We start from the raw sequence: 7,376 nt of genomic DNA, 5'->3' as shown, positions 1-7,376 counted from the left end.
TTCTCCACCATTTTATGTATCAAAATCAAGCTTCTTACAAAGTGATTCATCCTGGTTTGAGGAACGACGAAGAAGCTGTCCTATTCCCAAACTGGGAAACTGGAATCACCTGATTGAAAGTGGGATAACTTCTTCATCCCAACTCCTATGAGATTTATTCAACTTCCTGGTGATTCTCCAACACTTTATGTATCCAAATCAAGCTTCTTACAAAGTGATTCATCCTGGTTTGATTGGAACGACGAAGAAGCTGTCCTATTCCAAACTGGGAAACTGGAATCACCTGATTTGAAAGTGGGATAACTTCTTCATCCCAACTCCTATGAGATTTATTCAACTTCCTGGTGATTCTCCACCACTTTATGTATCCAAATCAAGCTTCTCACAAAGTGATTCATCCTGTTTGATTGGAACGACGAAGAAGCTGTCCTATTCCCAAACTGGGAAACTGGAATCACCTGATTAGAAAGTGGGATAACTTCTTCATCCCAACTCCTATGAGATTTATTCAACTTCCTGGTGTTTCTCCACACTTTATGTATCCAAATCAAGCTTCTTACAAAGTGATTCATCCTGGTTTGATTGGAACGACGAAGAAGCTGTCCTATTCCCAAACTGGGAAACTGGAATCACCTGATTTGAAAGTGGGATAACTTCTTCATCCCAACTCCTATGAGATTTATTCAACTTCCTGGTGATTCTCCAACACTTTATGTATCCAAAATCAAGCTTCTTACAAAGTGATTCATCCTGGTTTGATTGGAACGACGAAGAAGCTGTCCTATTCCCAAACTGGGAAACTGGAATCACCTGATTTGAAAGTGGGATAACTTCTTCATCCCAACTCCTATGAGATTTATTCAACTTCCTGGTGTTTCCCAACACTTTATGTATCCAAATCAAGCTTCTTACAAAGTGATTCATCCTGGTTTGATTGGAACGACGAAGAACTGTCCTATTCCCAAACTGGGAAACTGGAATCACCTGATTTGAAAGTGGGATAACTTCTTCATCCCAACTCCTATGAGATTTATTCAACTTCCTGGTGATTCTCCAACCACTTTATGTATCCAAATCAAGCTTCTACAAAGTGATTCATCCTGGTTTGATTGGAACGACGAAGAAGCTGTCTATTCCCAAACTGGGAAACTGGAATCACCTGATTTGAAAGTGGGATAACTTCTTCATCCCAACTCCTATGAGATTTATTCAACTTCCTGGTGTTCTCCACCACTTATGTATCAAAATCAAGCTTCTTACAAAGTGATTCATCCTGGTTGATTGGAAACGAAGAAGCTGTCCTATTCCCAAACTGGGAAACTGGAATCACCTGATTTGAAAGTGGGATAACTTCTTCATCCCAACTCCTATGAGATTTATTCAACTTCCTGGTGATTCTCCCCACCACTTTATGTATCCAAATCAAGCTTCTCACAAAGTGATTCATCCTGGTTTGATTGGAACGACGAAGAAGCTGTCCTATTCCCAAACTGGGAAACTGGAATCACCTGATTTGAAAGTGGGATAACTTCTTCATCCCAACTCCTATGAGATTTATTCAACTTCCTGGTGATTCTCCACCACTTTATGTATTCAAATCAAGCTTCTTACAAAGTGATTCATCCTGGTTTGATTGGAACGACGAAGAAGCTGTCCTATTCCCAAACTGGGAAACTGGAATCACCTGATTTGAAAGTGGGATAACTTCTTCATCCCAACTCCTATGAGATTTATTCAACTTCCTGGTGATTCTCCACCACTTTATGTATCCAAATCAAGCTTCTTACAAAGTGATTCATCCTGGTTTGATTGGAACGACGAAGAAGCTGTCCTATTCCCAAACTGGGAAACTGGAATCACCTGATTTGAAAGTGGGATAACTTCTTCATCCCAACTCCTATGAGATTTATTCAACTTCCTGGTGTTTCCCTATTAGATTTGATGATTTAAAGAGTGATTAAGTCTAATCTGAGAATTAAAGAGATTGGAGATTAAGAACAAGAGAGAGACTTAAGAGAGAGAGACTCAAAACTCCATTAATTAATACTGATGAGGGTTTACAAGTATATAAAGAGAGAGCAACAAGGAATTTCGAAATGTATAAGCATGTGTAGTCAAAGGACAGGCTGGAACTCCTTTTGAATCACTTGGCTGTGCTTTCTCACATGCTTGCACTAGTAGAAAAGCATCCTCTCCTTTCCAGCATCATACAGGCTGTCAAAGTGCTCCCTTATCCTTCCTTATCCTCTTTGGTCGAGTTTACTCTCTTCCCTTCACTAAGTTACCTTCTCATGCCATCAGATAACTTCCCAAGTTGTTACTGTGGTTAAACTAAAGTTACCACAGTAAAACTCCAAAGTTACTGTCTACTCCAACTCTCTTCCTCTCTCAATATATCAACTCTTTATTCTCTCATCTCAACACTCCCCCTCAAGCTTGACCATGTGGAACAAGTCAAGCTTGGAAGGACCATGAGATCTCCCTCATTAAAACCTCATTAAAGAAAACCCATTGGGACAAAACCTTAATGAGGAAAAAGAGTAGAGATCACATGATCAGGAGAGTGTATAGACTAGCCCTTAGGCGAGAGATCAATGAGTCCTAACCTGATGTGTATGGACTCCATTGTCTTTTGCCTTGCTGCCTTTGTGAACACATCTGCTAACTGATCCTCACTCCGAGTATAACAAGGTAGAATCACCCCAAGAATCATCATCTGCCTCACCTTGTGACAATCAACCTCAATGTGCTTTGTTCTCTCATGGAACACAGAGTTAGATGCAATGTGGATAGCTGCTTGATTATCACAATGCATTGTCATTGGCGTTGCTTGAATAATCTCCAGATGCTTCAAAATCCCTTTTATCCACACTAGCTCATTTGTAAGCTTCAGCATTGCTCTATACTCGGCCTCAGCACTGGAACAAGACACTACCTTCTGCTTCTTACTCTTCCAAGTGACCAAGTTACCACCAATGAATGTACAATAGCCTGTGGTTGATCTTCTATCTGCTCTATCACCAGCCCAATCCGCATCACAGTAGCCTACAACCTCAGTACTCTTGTTACATCCCATCCATACTCCAAGACCAGTAGTTCCATTCAGATACATCAAGATCCTTTCCACCATCCGCCAGTGGTGCTCCTTAGGAACTTGCATGTGTTGACTGACTTGATTCACCGCAAAGCATACATCAGGTCTAGTAATGGTAAGATAAATCAACTTCCCCACTAGCTTCCTATACAGCTTAGGATCATGGAATGGCTTGCTATCCTCAATCTCCCCCTCACGTGGAACCTTGTACCCATCCTCCATTGGCATCTTGGCTGTCTTTCCTCCATAGGCATCTGCTCCCTTCAATAGATCAATCACATACTTCCTTTGAGACATGAACAATCCTTCCTTTGATCTGCATATCTCAATCCCAAGAAAATACTTCATTTCCCCCAAGTCTTTAATCTCAAAGCTTGCCTTGAGATACTCCTTTGTAGCCTTGATGCCTTCCTTATCACTGCCTGTGATGATGATATCATCCACATACACAAGCAATACCACAATACCAGATGAGGTGGTTAGGGTAAAGAGAGTGTGATCCAATTCTGACTTTCTGAACCCTCTCCCATTCAGTGTAGTACTCAACTTGTTGTACCACGCCCTTGGAGACTGCTTGAGACCATAGATAGCTTTCCTCAACCTCAACACATTACCCTTCTTTACTAGATGTTCAAGACCTGGTGGTGGATGCATGTATACTTCATCTTCCAACTCTCCTTGAAGGAATGCATTCTTCACATCCATTTGCCACAAATCCCACTCAAGATTCACAGCTAAAGATAATACAATCCTGATAGTATGAAGTTTAGCCACAGGAGCAAAGGTCTCAACATAGTCCTCACCATATGTCTGAGTAAATCCTCTTGCCACCAACCTAGACTTGCGCCTCTCTATTCTTCCATCAGGATGAAACTTGATTGTGAACACCCATTTACTAGTCACTGCCTTCTTCCCTTTAGGCAGCTCACTCTCATACCATGTTTCATTCTTAATCATGGCTCCGGACTCATCAGCAACTGAATCTCTCCACTCCTTTAAAGCCATAGCTTCTTCATATGTCCTTGGAATATAGCTCTCATCCAAGCTTACTGTGAAGGCTATATGCTCGTCTGGAAACTCTGCAAAGGAACACATAGCTTGAGAAGGATGCTCCACAGCCTGGGCATTGTAGTACACTCTCGTGTTTACCCAGTTGGAAGCATCTCTCTTCACCCTTGTGCTCCTCCTCAGCTCCTGAACTTGTTCTTCTTGTGGCTCTTGCCCATCTTCACTTGATTGAGCACCACTCTCATTTGACCCATCAGGATCCACTTCCCAATCTCCACTAGACTGAGTACCACTCTCATCTGAGCCAGTAGACTCTCTTTGCCCATCTCCACTAGACTGAGCACCACTCTCTACTTCCTGTGTCACCTCTTGATTATGCTGGCCTGAATCTTCTTGATTTTGCACTTGCTCATGAGATTCAGTTCCATTCCCCCTCTCATGATCAAGAGGGGTTGTTCTTTCAGCTTCACTAGTAGGATTGGAAGACTCTCTTCTTCCAGATTCCTGATCCTGGGATAACCCTATCCCTAGCTTCTCCAACAGCACCCTCAGTGTTGTTGCTCTATCAGATGGAGCTTGAGACAAATCCTTCAGATTTTCCCACTCCTTTTCTTCATAATACCCTTTGGATTCAATAAACTTCACTTCTCTAGATACCATCACTCTCCTTGCTTCAGGATCATAGCACTTGTATCCCTTTTGAGTGATAGAGTATCCAATAAACATTGCCTTAGTACTCTTTGCCTCCAGCTTGTTTCTCTGTTCTCCTGGAGTCATGACATAGCATACACACCCAAATACTCGTAGGTGATCAATAAAAGGCTTGCTCTTATTCAGCACCTCAAATGGAGACAGATTCTTCAGTATCTTGGTTGGGACCCGGTTGATGAGGTAGCAAGCAGTCTGAACAGCATCTCCCCAAAATCTTTTTGGGACATTTGCATGAAACATCATCGACCTAGCAACCTCCATCAAGTGCCTATTCTTCCTCTCAGCTACACCATTCTGCTGTGGTGTGTAAGGACAACTGGTCTGATGCACAATCCCATGCTTGGCTAGATGACTCTTGAAGGCATTGCTGATGTATTCACCTCCGTTGTCTGATCTCAGTACCTTCACAGTAGCATTGTATTGATTAGATACATATGCTTGGAAGTTCATAAACGCTTCTAGCACCTTATCTTTAGATGGAAGCAATGTGAGCCATGTATACTTAGACTTCTCATCAATGAATGTCACAAAGTATTTATGGCTGTCTCTAGACATGCATGGAGCGGTCCACACATCCGAGTGAACTAGATCAAAGCAATGCTCATAAGTAGTCTTAGATGTTGGGAAAACAGTCCTACAATGCTTTCCTAATATGCATGCTTCACAATCCAAGTGATTGAATGACATATTAGGGATTATCAATTCAATGGCACGAGCATGAGGATGTCCTAATCTAGCATGCCAAGTAATACTATCAATCTTCTCAGCAGTACTACTCAAGCAAATAGAATCAAAGGGATTAGAGGTCTTAGCCAAGTCGAGGTGGTATAGCTGATTTTTGCTGTCTCCTCTGCCAATGACTCTCCCAGTCTTCAAATCTTGAAACTCAACTTCATCAGGTCTGAATACTACTTGACAATCAAGATCAATGGTAGCTTTCTTCACAGATAATAGATTTGAAGTGAACTGAGGCATGTAGAAGGCAGCCGTGTCCTTCTCAAACAGTTTGAGCTTTCCCACTCCTTCTATTGGGATCATAGCACCATTAGCTATCCTAACACTCCCTGTTGCAGCCTTGATCTCACTTATAAGCCTCCTATCACTGATCATATGATGACTTGCTCCAGAATCAATCACCATGGGTTTAGAAGCTCCGGATTGTATAGCATGCTTCTTGCTTGCTGCTAAGGCTTGTACATGTTCCATGAACACTCTCCATTCCTTCCTGGTGATGCGATCATCAGCTCCACTCCCTTTCTCCTGCTCTCTTAACACCCCACTGTCTTCTACTGATTCCCCCATGTAGGCTGAGTAAGAACACTCTCCCACAACTCTCTTTCTACCCTTTCCTATGTTGATAGAAGCTTTGGATAGCATTCTGCACCTTCTCTTCTTCCGGAAGCCCTCACTCCTACTCCCGGTTAGCCTCCATGAGCCCTCACTCCTACTCATGGTTAGCTTCTGGAAGCTCTCACTCCTACTCCCAGTTGGCTTCCATGAGCTCTCACTCCTACTCATGGTTAGCCTCTCATCATCTCTCATTATCTCATACGCCCTTCTTATAAGCCCACAAATCTCTTCCATTTCCGGAAGCTGTTCCCCTCTTAGAACCATCTCTACCAGCCACCCATATGATGACTCCATGCTCGCCAAGAGCTTCAAGACCGTCTCTTGCTCTTGTGTAGTATCCCCATCCACATGGGATCTCAACCCTTGTAGTTCAACCCACAAATGTTGTAGCTTCCTCACATGGTTATTGAACTCTTCTCTTCCTGGTTTACCTCCACTAATCACCTTCTTGACTTCATACACTCTCCTAAGACTGATCTTGTTCTCATAAACATCTTCAATCTTCTCAAGCAGTGTACTTTCTTCAAGACTAAAGCAATTTCCACTTGTTTCTCTTGCTGTCTGATCTTTCTCAGCAGCTTTACCCTTCAAAGACTCTTCCTTCTCATGGTTTCTCCAAACTCCACACCTCTTCAGAGTCGTTTTCATTTGTGAGAACCACCCCCACTCATTCCCTCTCTCTTCCATCTCTTCACGCCTTGCTGAACCACAAGCTAGACCCATCTTCTGACCTTGTCAAACACCTAAAGGGACTCCCTTGAAGCTGACTCTCCAAAAGAAACACCAACAGACACAAACTTGACTTTTAAAGGATCTAGCTCTTGAAAAATCTCAAGAACTCTCAAGAACACTCAAGAACACTCAAGAACATTTAGAAAAACGAAATCACTCTCTCCTTTTAAAGTAACCTGGCTCTGATACCATATTAGATTTGATGATTTAAAGAGTGATTAAGTCTAATCTGAGAATTAAAGAGATTGAAGATTAAGAACAAGAGAGAGACTTAAGAGAGAGAGACTCAAAACTCCATTAATTAATACTGATGAGGGTTTACAAGTATATAAAGAGAGAGCAACAAGGAATTTCGAAATGTATAAGCATGTGTAGTCAAAGGACAGGCTGGAACTCCTTTTGAATCACTTGGCTGTGCTTTCTCACATGCTTGCACTAGTAGAAAAGCATCCTCTCCTTTCCAGCATCATACAGGCTGTCA

The sequence above is a fragment of the Brassica rapa genome, unplaced genomic scaffold, assembly GCF_000309985.2.
Source record: "Brassica rapa cultivar Chiifu-401-42 unplaced genomic scaffold, CAAS_Brap_v3.01 Scaffold0920, whole genome shotgun sequence".
Lineage (NCBI taxonomy): Eukaryota > Viridiplantae > Streptophyta > Magnoliopsida > Brassicales > Brassicaceae > Brassica > Brassica rapa.
The sequence above is the reverse complement of the archived record's forward strand: the minus strand, read 5'-3'. Positions refer to the sequence as shown.